This window comes from Macrobrachium rosenbergii, chromosome 4 (assembly GCF_040412425.1).
Source record: "Macrobrachium rosenbergii isolate ZJJX-2024 chromosome 4, ASM4041242v1, whole genome shotgun sequence".
NCBI classification, from domain to species: domain Eukaryota; kingdom Metazoa; phylum Arthropoda; class Malacostraca; order Decapoda; family Palaemonidae; genus Macrobrachium; species Macrobrachium rosenbergii.
The window spans coordinates 40,150,061-40,161,598 of record NC_089744.1 but is presented as its reverse complement, the minus strand read 5'-3'; the positions used below and the strand labels follow the sequence as shown (position 1 = coordinate 40,161,598).

Genomic DNA, 11,538 nt, shown 5'->3' with positions numbered 1-11,538 from the left:
AGGTTTGTGACTGGTTTTCTCGGGATGAAATAATAATAATAATAATGACAACACATTTTGAAGTTTTGCTATCATACTAGTTGCAGAAATATGGAAACAAATTCACACTGATGTATCTGTTAAGAAATATCAGTATGAAATTATTTTCCGTATAATTCTATAATTGTTACTTATATTTATAGTATCATCAACACACGTATTAGCAGTATCATCGTTATGTTTACTGTTGTCATACCGAGGACACCAATCACAAACGCTTTAAAACTATATAACCTCTCTCTCTCTCTCTCTCTCTCTCTCTCTCTCTCTCTCTCTCTCTCTCTCTCTCTCTCTCTCTAAAAATCTATATTTGAACTGCCACTGATTCGTATGTACTTTGATAACATTATTCTCTTGTGATGACGTCTACACATGGAGTATGCCACAGACCATTTACTCTACTTTCGAGATAAGAGAAGAGATGGATCATATGTGAAAAAGAAAATAATCTATGAGTCCCTAAAACACATGAATAGGGCGAAAAGAAAAACGTAAAAGAAAACTGCATGACACACAACCCTTTCTGATTCCAATAATTTGAAGTACACCCCTGAGGTCTTCCCCTGCTTCTGCTGGAAGCTCAGGTCTGCTCGTTGGATCTTGGGACTGTGGGTTCCCCAGCTAAGCCCAGAAGAGACCAATGCTGTAGAACAGTGGCCTCTAGGCTCCCCTGGGAGCCCCAGAAGAGGGAAGCAGCAACGCCGAATCAACGACCCAAGGCTCCCTCTAATATTAAATTTGATTACTATAATATTCAATAAAAAGGAACAAGACCCCTTTTCCGATTCGTCGAAGACATTGTCTCCACCATTTTGAATTTACTGGTACGGCATAGGGGACGTGAAGTTGGCATGCATTTCATTCTAAGTTTCCAAGAGGAGATGTGACGGATGGTGAAAGATAATATCTTCAAGAAATTTTATTGGATAGGAACCAAGTTAAAAATAATTAAAATTACGGTTATTTTATGAAACGGTCATCGGGGCTTCCAAGGGGAGGCAAAAGGCCACTGTTCTACAGAACTGGTATTTCTCCAGGCTTACCTGGGAACCCAGAGACCCAGGTTTGATTGAGGTACCTTCTGCCGGAACCTTGCGCAGGAACCAGGGAGGATATATCAAGTTTGACAAAGCGATGACGTACTGTTGCGTCATTGGAATCCCCAAAAAAGATTGCTAAACCAAGGACAATAAAGGAATGACAAATTCTGAAATGAGAGCAGAACAATTGAAAGGATATTACAGAGCAGAGGTTTGCATTAGTAAAATGTTAACGTTGACGAGATTTGAGAGTTGTTTGCTTAACATTCCAACAACCATTGAATGCTGAATACATACACACACACACACACACACACACACATATATATACATATATATATATATATATATATATATATATATATATATATATATATATATATATATATATATATATATATATATATATATATATATATATATAATATATATATATATATTATATATGTATATGTAACTACATTATATATATATATATTATATATATATGTATATGTATATATACATATATATATATATATATATATATATATATATATATATATATATATATATATATATATATATATATATCTCACTGTAAATCCAAGGCATATGCCTCAGTGAAACATCTGAAATGACAGCGAATATTGGTATAAAAAATCTCACCATTAACTACTCCATACACCTACACAGAAGGCTCATTAGCAGTATTTCCAGGCCTCCTACAAACACCGAATCACCCTCCTTTTGCACACACCCTCACCCCACCAATCTAATTTCTATTTCACCACGTTGTAAAGTGCTTTCCAGGTCTTCTACCCAGTTATTCCCAACACGTCCGAATTACAAGGGAACGTATTATCCTTCATTCTCCCCACAAGACTAGACCATCTCAAGATACTCTGATTCCCATTTTCATTTTCTCTAAACATTTTAAGTGTTTCCACGTTTCTCTTCCTTTCAATGCTTCTTACTCCACCTCTACTACACAAAAATATTCCTCTCTCTCTCTCTTACTTTCCTTTTCTTTTTAAAGTCCATTATTCATTTCTCTACCAGAGAGGGCGCAACGAGCCCTTCATACATTCCAACTAAAGTTTGTCTATTCACTTCTGTTCTTATTCAAATATACTGCAAATTCTCTGCTTCCTTCTTGTCTCCACATATTTTGTTACTTACCTCTTTACTCATCTCTCTGTCGTCCCACCATCATCTATTGCATTTACTCATAAATTTCCATACAAGTTAGACGCTCAAATTCTTCCTCCGTCCTTGGTAACATCATTTTTCCATCTCCCTGATTTCCATTTACCAGAGACATTGTTCTTGTTCAAATTCATTTTCGACATCCTTAAATATGCTTTCACTCTTCCTGCAGTTTCTTTTCTCTTTCTCCAGTCAGCATTATATCATCTGCAACCACCAACCTTTCCACAGCTTCACACCTATATCTAATGTCTTTTGTCTCACTTCCTTCTATCTTTCTATCCACAAAGGTATCAAGTATCCATGGACACATACGTCATCCTTATCACAAACCCCCATTTACACAAAACTAGTTACCCTTCCATCTGCATATGCTGACGCTTTCTGTACCTTGAACATTGAAACTGTTCGTTATTTTCGACAAAGCAGTTTTTACACCAAACATTCTCAGCACCCTCCACATTGTATCTGTCAAGTCTATCAGATGCCTTTTCCCATCTTATAATGCCTCTCACATCTTTTCGCTTTTCTCTAAAATTGCAGTTTGTCTGTTTCTTGATAAGCGTTTGATTAACAAACTCTTCTCTGTAAAACGAAACTGCTTATCTTCTCAGTGAAAATACTAACAAACATTTTTTCTGTGGATGTTAGAAACATTATGTTCCTATAATCATTACAGCTGCCTTTGTCACCTTTACACTATACAAAGTAACAATTAGGCTATCCCTTTCACTCCTTCCTTTGGCAACTTTTCCCATCCAGACTCCTTTTAACACTTTTATGTTACTAATTCACACTTGCAACCCCGTCATCTAGTGACTCTCCATTCTCCTATCTCTTAATTGCCATCATTACATCCTCTAGAATCACTTCCACAAGTATTCTCCAAGTTATACTGACCCCTTTCACTCGTTCATTATTCAGTTCTGTCTCTCTTCTCTTTTCCAATTTCAAAAATCAAAATATTTAGTCATTCAAACCAAAACTGCATGCATCCTCTTCACGTAACATTTCTCAGTCTGCATCGTTTCAGCCATTATCCATTTGCTCTGCAAGTTTTTCTGATTTTGTTTCCCTCCAGTATTTAGTTAGCAACCTTCATTTTCTCTTATGCATCCTCTCGTATAGTCGATTAAATGAGACAGATAACAATGCCATACTGGGAAAGAACAGTGTAGGTTTAGAGAAGGTTTAGACCGGGGAAATATTTATGACAGGACTGATAGAGAGATAATGAAGAAGATATTGAAAATGTTGGGCACAGCATTTTATCTGCTGAAAGAGGGAAAAACCTGTCTTGAAAGAAGTGAAGAATATTTTAGAGTTTATAGGAGGGAGAATGACTGGTGTACTGTAAAAACGGGGTGGAGCTAAGGGTGTGGTATGTCTCAGTGGTTCTCTAATGCCATTATAGATGTAGTGATGTGAGGAGGAGCAAAGGTTGGACAGATGTAGGTGCAAAGCTATGGGGTAAGTCAAGGTGTTCAGAGTGAAGACTGGAACGTTTCATTTTTTCATATGACATAGAAAACAAAAACCGCAGAAACTGGTGAAAATATTTGCAAGAAGAGAATGCTGAGAGTAAATGTGAGCAAGAGTGAGGTTATACTCTGATTCCCAATTCCAATTGCTCTAAACATTTTGCCACTTTTGCATAAGTATTTCCATATTGCTCTTCCTTTCAATGCTTCTTACTCCACCTCTACTACACACAAATGTTCAACTCTGTAGCTTTAAACTTCTTTTCCTTTTCCTTTAGGTTTTCTTCATGGACTTCATCTTCATGGAAACCATGAAGATGGACCAATGAATAACATGGATCGTGAAAGCTTAGAAAGTGATTCATACCGGTATTTGAGAGTAAATACAACAAATAATAGAGAGGATGAATGAAGAGGTGAGTCACAGAAAGTTGAAGCTTGCAGGGTATCATTGTGGGCAAAAAGATGGGAAAGAAGCTTGAAGTGCCCGTGTTGTGGAAGTTTTCTCCACGGTGATTCAGAAGTTTAAGTATGAAGTTCTCATCCTACCATTATCTATGATATTTAACACCGAATAACTATAAAGATCAGCTGCTTTCAGATGTTCTATTATCGCTGTAAGCATTCATTGCTCAGTCTTCCAGGCTTCTTTTCCTCTCATAACCTTACTCTTGCTCAGCTCTGGAAAACACTAACAAACTCTCTAACTAATTTCCACTATTTCCTTTACTGTCACATTATCTAGGGACTTTTCATCCTACCACGTGAAGGGCGCCAAAAATTTCATGGAAAATTTCAATGACTTAACCATCCACTCGAACAACATCAGCTCCCCAGTCTAGACATTGAATCATATTCTTAAGGTTACCTTTTATGAAATGTTGTCTGTTTAAAGAAAGAAATGAAAACTGTACGAATAACATTTTCCTCGTGGCTGTGACTTAAGTAATATCAGTTAACCTATGAGTCCAACAACGCTTTTCTTCCTAATTGCAACTTTCACAAAATAATAACGGCTATAGTTTGGGCAATCTTCTCTTCCCAAAATAACGAATCTTTTTATGGAATATTTCGAACCAGAAATTTTGCCTTTCATTAAACCGCAAAACATGATCTTGGTTAAATACGTTGATGACATAGTCACGTTATTGGACAATAGCTGAGGACGCAAATGTATTTGTTCTTTTGAAAGACAGAAACTGCTAGTTACAGTGACTAAATTTCAAAGTGAATGGGAGAAAGAGCGCAAATTGTCTTGTATAAACAATTCGATCAAAAGAAATTAGTCAAAATACGCGTTTACTGCATAAAATGGGACGCTAAGTGACGTCGTTTAGTGCGCTCAGATCGAGAAATCTCAGTCAAGATCTTGGTTGGAAGCAACCTGCTTCTCAGAGCGCTTAGTGGAATGGAGTGGAATGGAATATAGAGTTTAGGCCAAAGGCCAAGCACTGGGACCTATGAGGTCATTCAACGATGGAAAGGAAATTGGCTGTAAATGAGGTCTGAAAAGTGTAACTGGAGGAAAACCTCGCCGTTGCACTATGAAATAATTGTTAGGAGAGGGTGGATAGCAAGATGGAAAAAGATATATGAATGGAGGTACAGTAAAAGGAATGAAAGAGGTTGCAACTAGTGGCCGAAGGAACTGCAAAGAACATTTAGTAATGCCTACAGTGCACATCCCGTGAGGTTGACGGCCCTAATCCCCTATACGGGGTAGAGCGGTTAACCCAACTTTCAGAAGAATTTGTAACAATACAACAAGTGACCCTGTTACTCTGCTTCGAATGTATCATCGTAAAATCTGTCAACTTTAAAAGGAAGAGAATATAGAGTAGAGGTTCCTCAATAACAAATAGACTTTAACAACAAAATAAAGCTCCTTTCAATTAAAACTTAAAAAAAAGTTGCTAAACACCAACAATCCAACAATCCTTCTGTTTTATCCTAACTATTAGTAGGTCGATAATTAATTCATATTTACAAAAAACTTGATCCGGTGTTTACAAAAAAAATTTGTACTAAACTTTATGCCGGGGAGATTGGTAGATCTTTTTCACACAGATATGTTAAGCATAACCGATTAGTTTTCCTACATATGAAAGATACAATACAGTAAATTGGAGTGAGGTCATCGTGAGTATTTCATGAACACACGTAATTGTCTATATATATGTATATATATATATATATATATATATATATATATATATATATATATATATATATAATATATATATGTGTATGTATATATATATATATATATATATATATATATATATATATATATATATATATATATATATATATATACTGATTATGATGCTGAGGAGGCATAGCCATCATCTTCGTGGTTAACCTTCGTCATTACTTTTCCCTTCTCCCTCATCCTCGTCAACAATAAGATTTCCATCCTAATCATTACAATTATCAACGCCTTCACCATCAGTATTATCTTCATCTTTGGTATCAGCAATCTCTATCATCACTATTATTTTATAAACATGACGTTCCTCATCATCACCATCATGACCTTTCTCACCGCATTTAATTGCCGTGTCATGATCGCCCTCTGTTATCATTTTCGCCTTCCAGCATCATTATCACCCTCGTCATTATCACCTTCCTCCACATTATTTCCTCCATCATTGTGCTATGCCTCATCATCATCATAATCATCATCATAACCTCTCTCATCGCCTTCACCTCCCTCATTATCATCTCCTTCGTCATTATCATCGTCACGACGAACCCCACCAAACTTTGCCTTCATCAATTTCTTCTGCTTGACAACCGAAAATGAATTATGCATTATACCCTGATGTGTGAGTAGAGACCAGCCATTCACACCTGCTCCACTTGATTGGCACAGCCGCTTCGGAGGAGGGCGGCTCTCTCTCTCTCTCTCTCTCTCTCTCTCTCTCTCTCTCTCTCTCTCTCTCTGCTTCAGGAGGAGGTAGAGGTAGAGGAGGAGGAGGAGGAGGAGGGGGTGGGGGTGAGGAGCAGGAGATGTCATCGCACCTAAGGAATCCCTCGTCAATGGGATGATGATGCCCTGAGTGTCATCCGATTGTTACCTGATTAAAATCCTTATCGAAATCATGTCAGGTGAGAGTTGTTTAACTCCTCGAGAGCGCGGGGAAGAAAGCGCGGTAAAAGCGCCTTCGGGAAGGATCTCTGTGCCACTGGCGTCCTACAGAAACTTCGACCTTAGGCTCCCGATGCTCTTGGGTCTTTCCTAATTTTGAATAACTTGTTGGAAATTGAAATGATGATTCGGATCCTTCATTACTCCCGAACACTCGTCCATGCACCAAGTGTTATCTGTTATTTATATCATATTAAAAGATGGCTGCATCTCAAGGGCTTCAAGACCCTGGAAAAATATTAATGAGGGAATATAACACTCTGGTTTTAATATCGGGGTCTTGATTACGAGGTCCTGAAGGGTTATTCATACGTGTGGTAACCCCGCTGTTGAGAACCTCCACCTCCCGCAGTTCGCGCCATAATATGCATATTTCCGACACGTGCATCTTAAGGCGCAGGCACTGAATAGGGCACTCTCTGGAAAAACCCTTAAACTCCCAATAACTCGTCGTAGGGGACCACCTGCCAGAATAAGGAAGAGATGGCCTATAGAAAACGTGGTGTCTGTGGAGTACCTCACATCCTTTCGAGCGAGGTATCAATTTATTCTATAATGCCGGGCGAGAGAGAGAGAGAGAGAGAGAGAGAGAGAGAAAAGGATATATATTATTAAAATGATCACCGTGTATAAATTGCGCGAAGATTTTCGAATGCGGGGGTTTTTATCCTACCCAACCCTACCTCCTAAGCCCCACCACCACCCTTATTATAATGAAGAAAGGAAGTTTGCCGGAAAGGAATAGATATGCTGATTCGTCCTCCTTTTCTATTTCTTCACCTTTTTCTTTTATAATACACTTCGCCCATTCAGGTCAACACGCTACGACGCCTCTGGGTGTGAAGAAAACGGAGGAGGGTGTCGCCCAAAATAAAAGGGGTGACTATTATTTTACCTCGTTCACGCTCTCTTCTCATTCTCTGGCTTGCATGTCTGTGTGTGTGTAGGTCGTTAGTTGCTTCCAAATGGCACATAGAGGCTTTTGTATCAAACTGAGACGGATTTGCAAAATCTCGTTTTGTTTTTGTGCACCATTTGGACCCGAGGTTTTCGGCTGGAAAGTATCAAAAGAAGATCAGGAAGCGTTTGTACTGTACAAGAGGTGTCTTAACAACTCGAATTTGAAAGAAACGACGTCTCGGAATGAAGTGAATTCTCATATATGCAGTTTGCGCACTTTTATGTATACATTGTGCTCATAATAAAAATACATACAGGCAAAAAACACTGAAGGGAATGGGAGACAAACACAACCATACTGAAACCCACACACACACACACACAAATATACATATATTTATGTGTGTGTGTTTTAGTATGGTTGTTTGTCTCCCACTTCCTTCAGTGTTTTTTGCCTGTGTGTATTTTTATTATGAGCACAATGCATATATAAAAAGTGCGCAAACTGCATATATGAGAATTCACTTCATTCCGAGACGTCGTTTCTTTCAAATTCAAGTTGTTAAGACACATCTTGTATCTCTCTCTCTCTCTCTCTCTCTCTCTCTATATATATATATATATATATATATATATATATATATATATATATATATATATATATATATATATATATATATATATATATATATATATATATAAATGAAAATACAGAGTAAAGTAAAGAATACCACGAGTGAAAGGTGAGAGCTCAGAACACTTATATCTCGAGTTCATAACCTTCTCTAAGTGCCCATAAAGAAATGCAACTTCATCTGCTTGATAACCGAAAGAGGTGCATATTCCCATCTTCAATCAGCACTCGAGAATAACACCCATATTAATACTTACAGAAAGCACACTGTCAGAGATTGCTTTCTGAAGAGCTGGCATTAAGTCAGTACTGAATATCAATATACTGTTGTTAATTTTCAACCATAGGATTGTTAATGTTATCTTTTTATTTTTTATAGTTTATAAATCTCTTTGTAAATCCTGCTCCACTCAGTTTTTCGAAATCTGGCTCACTTTTAACTCACTCTCCTTACGTCCACTATGTTTCTAACGCCTTTGGCAAGGTCAGAAAGCATGCAGTTGTGGCCACGTTATGAACTGTCTCCCGTAGGGGATAGCGTCCCCTCGGCCCCTAGCTGCAACCCCTTTCATTTCTGTTGCTATACAGTTCATCCGTTCATATCCTATTTCTTCCATTTTACTTTCCACGCTCTCGTAACAATTGCTTCAACCTTATTTGCAGTGGTGAATGACCTCGTAGATTCCATAGCTTGGATGGGTAATTTAGTTATAGAATACTTAAACATGAATTATCGTTATTTAATTTAGCGGACAACAGCCGTAAGGAATGGCTATAATGATAATAATAAAGAAAAATATTTATCTGTATATACAGTATATATGTTTTTGCTTAACAACAATCCTGCTGATAATGACCTGCATCCTCAGACTTACCGTCGTCCAGCCCGGGGAAAGCCTTTCTAGCCTTATATCGGTACGCAAAATGAAAGTGCCTTCGTCCGGGCTTCATGAAGATAGGTAATATATTTTGGGTTGGGACTTACCGTCTCGAAAGCTCCCTTATATTACAGTTATTTTAAACGGTACAAGCAGGCCTACCCTAGTAACTACGACAGAGACGATGATGATTACCGTCACTGTGATTCTTACAGACTGCCTTTTCTTTCTTATTCTTACAGACTGTCTTTTCTTTCTTACTTTACTTCATGTACAGGACGTTGGTAATAAGATACATCACTATATTCTCTCTCTCTCTCTCTCTCTCCCTCTCTCTCTCTCTCTCTCTCTCTCTCTCTCTCTCTCTCTCTCTCTCTTAAAACGCTTCTACGTCAGTGGAAGATTCCTTTATTGAAACTGACTATATATCAAAGCTATTCTATACTAGGAAACTTGATAGGTAAATTTGCAGACCTCCATTAGGTGCATTCAATGATATATATATATATATATATATATATATATATATATATATATATATATATATATATATATATATATATATATATATATATATATCACACATCACCACAGGTGAAAAAATAAGACAGTGGTGATGTGTGATAAACAAATCAGGTGCTCATGATTGTAACCATATGAATTATATATATAATATATATGTATATGTTATATATAGATGTATATATACTATTATATATGCTCTATATATATATATATATATATATATATATATATATATATATATATATATAAAACTCTGAATCTATAAACGAGTCCGTACTCACACCAATAAGGGGGTGTAGCTCAGTGGTAGAGCGCTCGCTTTGCATGTGAGAGGCCCCGGGTTCGATCCCCGGCACCTCCAGTTAAATTTTACTGACTGGAAGAAGTTCTGAACATAACCAAGGAGTAAATCTGTCTCAAAGTTCGCTGTAAAAAGCGTCCTTGTGAGTGAAAAGTGAAATGGCATACGGTTCTAAAATATACCATTGCAAGGAAACAGGCTTTACAGTTCCATGTGCAAGGTAACACAAAAACAAAATACAATTCAGCATATGGTTTAATACGTCGTACATACAGCTACGGTATATTTAAAGGGAAAACCATCAAATGGTTTGCGTTAACCTCGCCATAGACCCAACTGACGCATGAGGGTTCGAATCCCCACTACGGGAGGTGTTTGGGCCTCTTCATAAGTTTCCCGGCTTGCATCCATCGTCTTGTAGCGATAACGTATCCAGAAGGATGTGAAGAAAGCTGCAAATTAAGGGTTACTACCCTCATACAATTCAACTTGTACTTTAATAGTTTACTGACGTTTTTATTTATTTATTAATTTGTTAATTTACCTGTTTTTCTAACCACTGATCTCCTCTTTCCCTCTTTCCTATTATCTTTTGTTACTTCTTTCGAGTGAAAACCATATTCTTTGTAAGCTTGAATTTCAAGTCAATGGTCCCTGTGGGCTTGTTCCACATGAATAGGGGTCATCTTCTGAATAATAATAATAATAATAATAATAATAATAATAATAATAATAATCATGTGTTTTTTTTACTGAAGAGTCAACGTAGTTCTCATTTAATCAAGAGGTTTAGACTAGCCATCTAGTTTCTTGTACTAATTTTGTTGACTTGTTAGCAACATGAATCGAAAGTAGGTTCTACAGATAGCTATCAAGGTGAAGGATTGTGTGAAATTACAAAAAAAAAAAAATGCTATCCTACTGTCTATAATAAAATTGCCGCAATTTTCTTTTAGCTACAGTATCGTGGAGTAACAAATTACATCAGTAATGTATCATGAGTGGGCTTTCCATGAATTGCTCCAATTGCTCCACAACGAATCAGTTGGAACAAAATAATGATCTACGATCCAGGAATATATAAATTACTAGTTACTCAGTCACAAGATTATTTTCCCTATTCCTTCGCTTAAATGTAATTTCTGTGTAAAGTCATTCAGAAGGTCAACTCTCATTTTATCATTGAATATAATCGTGACAAGTTGCTGTGAAACGTATGCCAATAACATATAATCGTATACAATTCTCATTAATCTGGCATTTTTAAAAGCTCATGTTTTAAATAAGCACCGATATTTTCAAGAATGTAGTCTTGGCCAGGTTTTCAAAAATACTGTGAAACGCTTTTTCATGAATACGACTGAAGGTAGTTTGGCCAAGTCAGTGTTAACGCTGAATTAT

At 37.0% G+C, this 11,538-nt stretch overlaps 1 non-coding gene across 1 annotated transcript; it reads left to right on the top strand.

Moving 5' to 3' along the window:
• The first annotated feature begins 10,125 nt into the window (after positions 1 to 10,125).
• On the top strand, positions 10,126 to 10,197 carry TRNAA-UGC (transfer RNA alanine (anticodon UGC)). Its single transcript has one exon. It is a non-coding gene; the product is annotated as a tRNA-Ala (tRNA).
• The last annotated feature ends 1,341 nt before the right edge of the window (positions 10,198 to 11,538 follow it).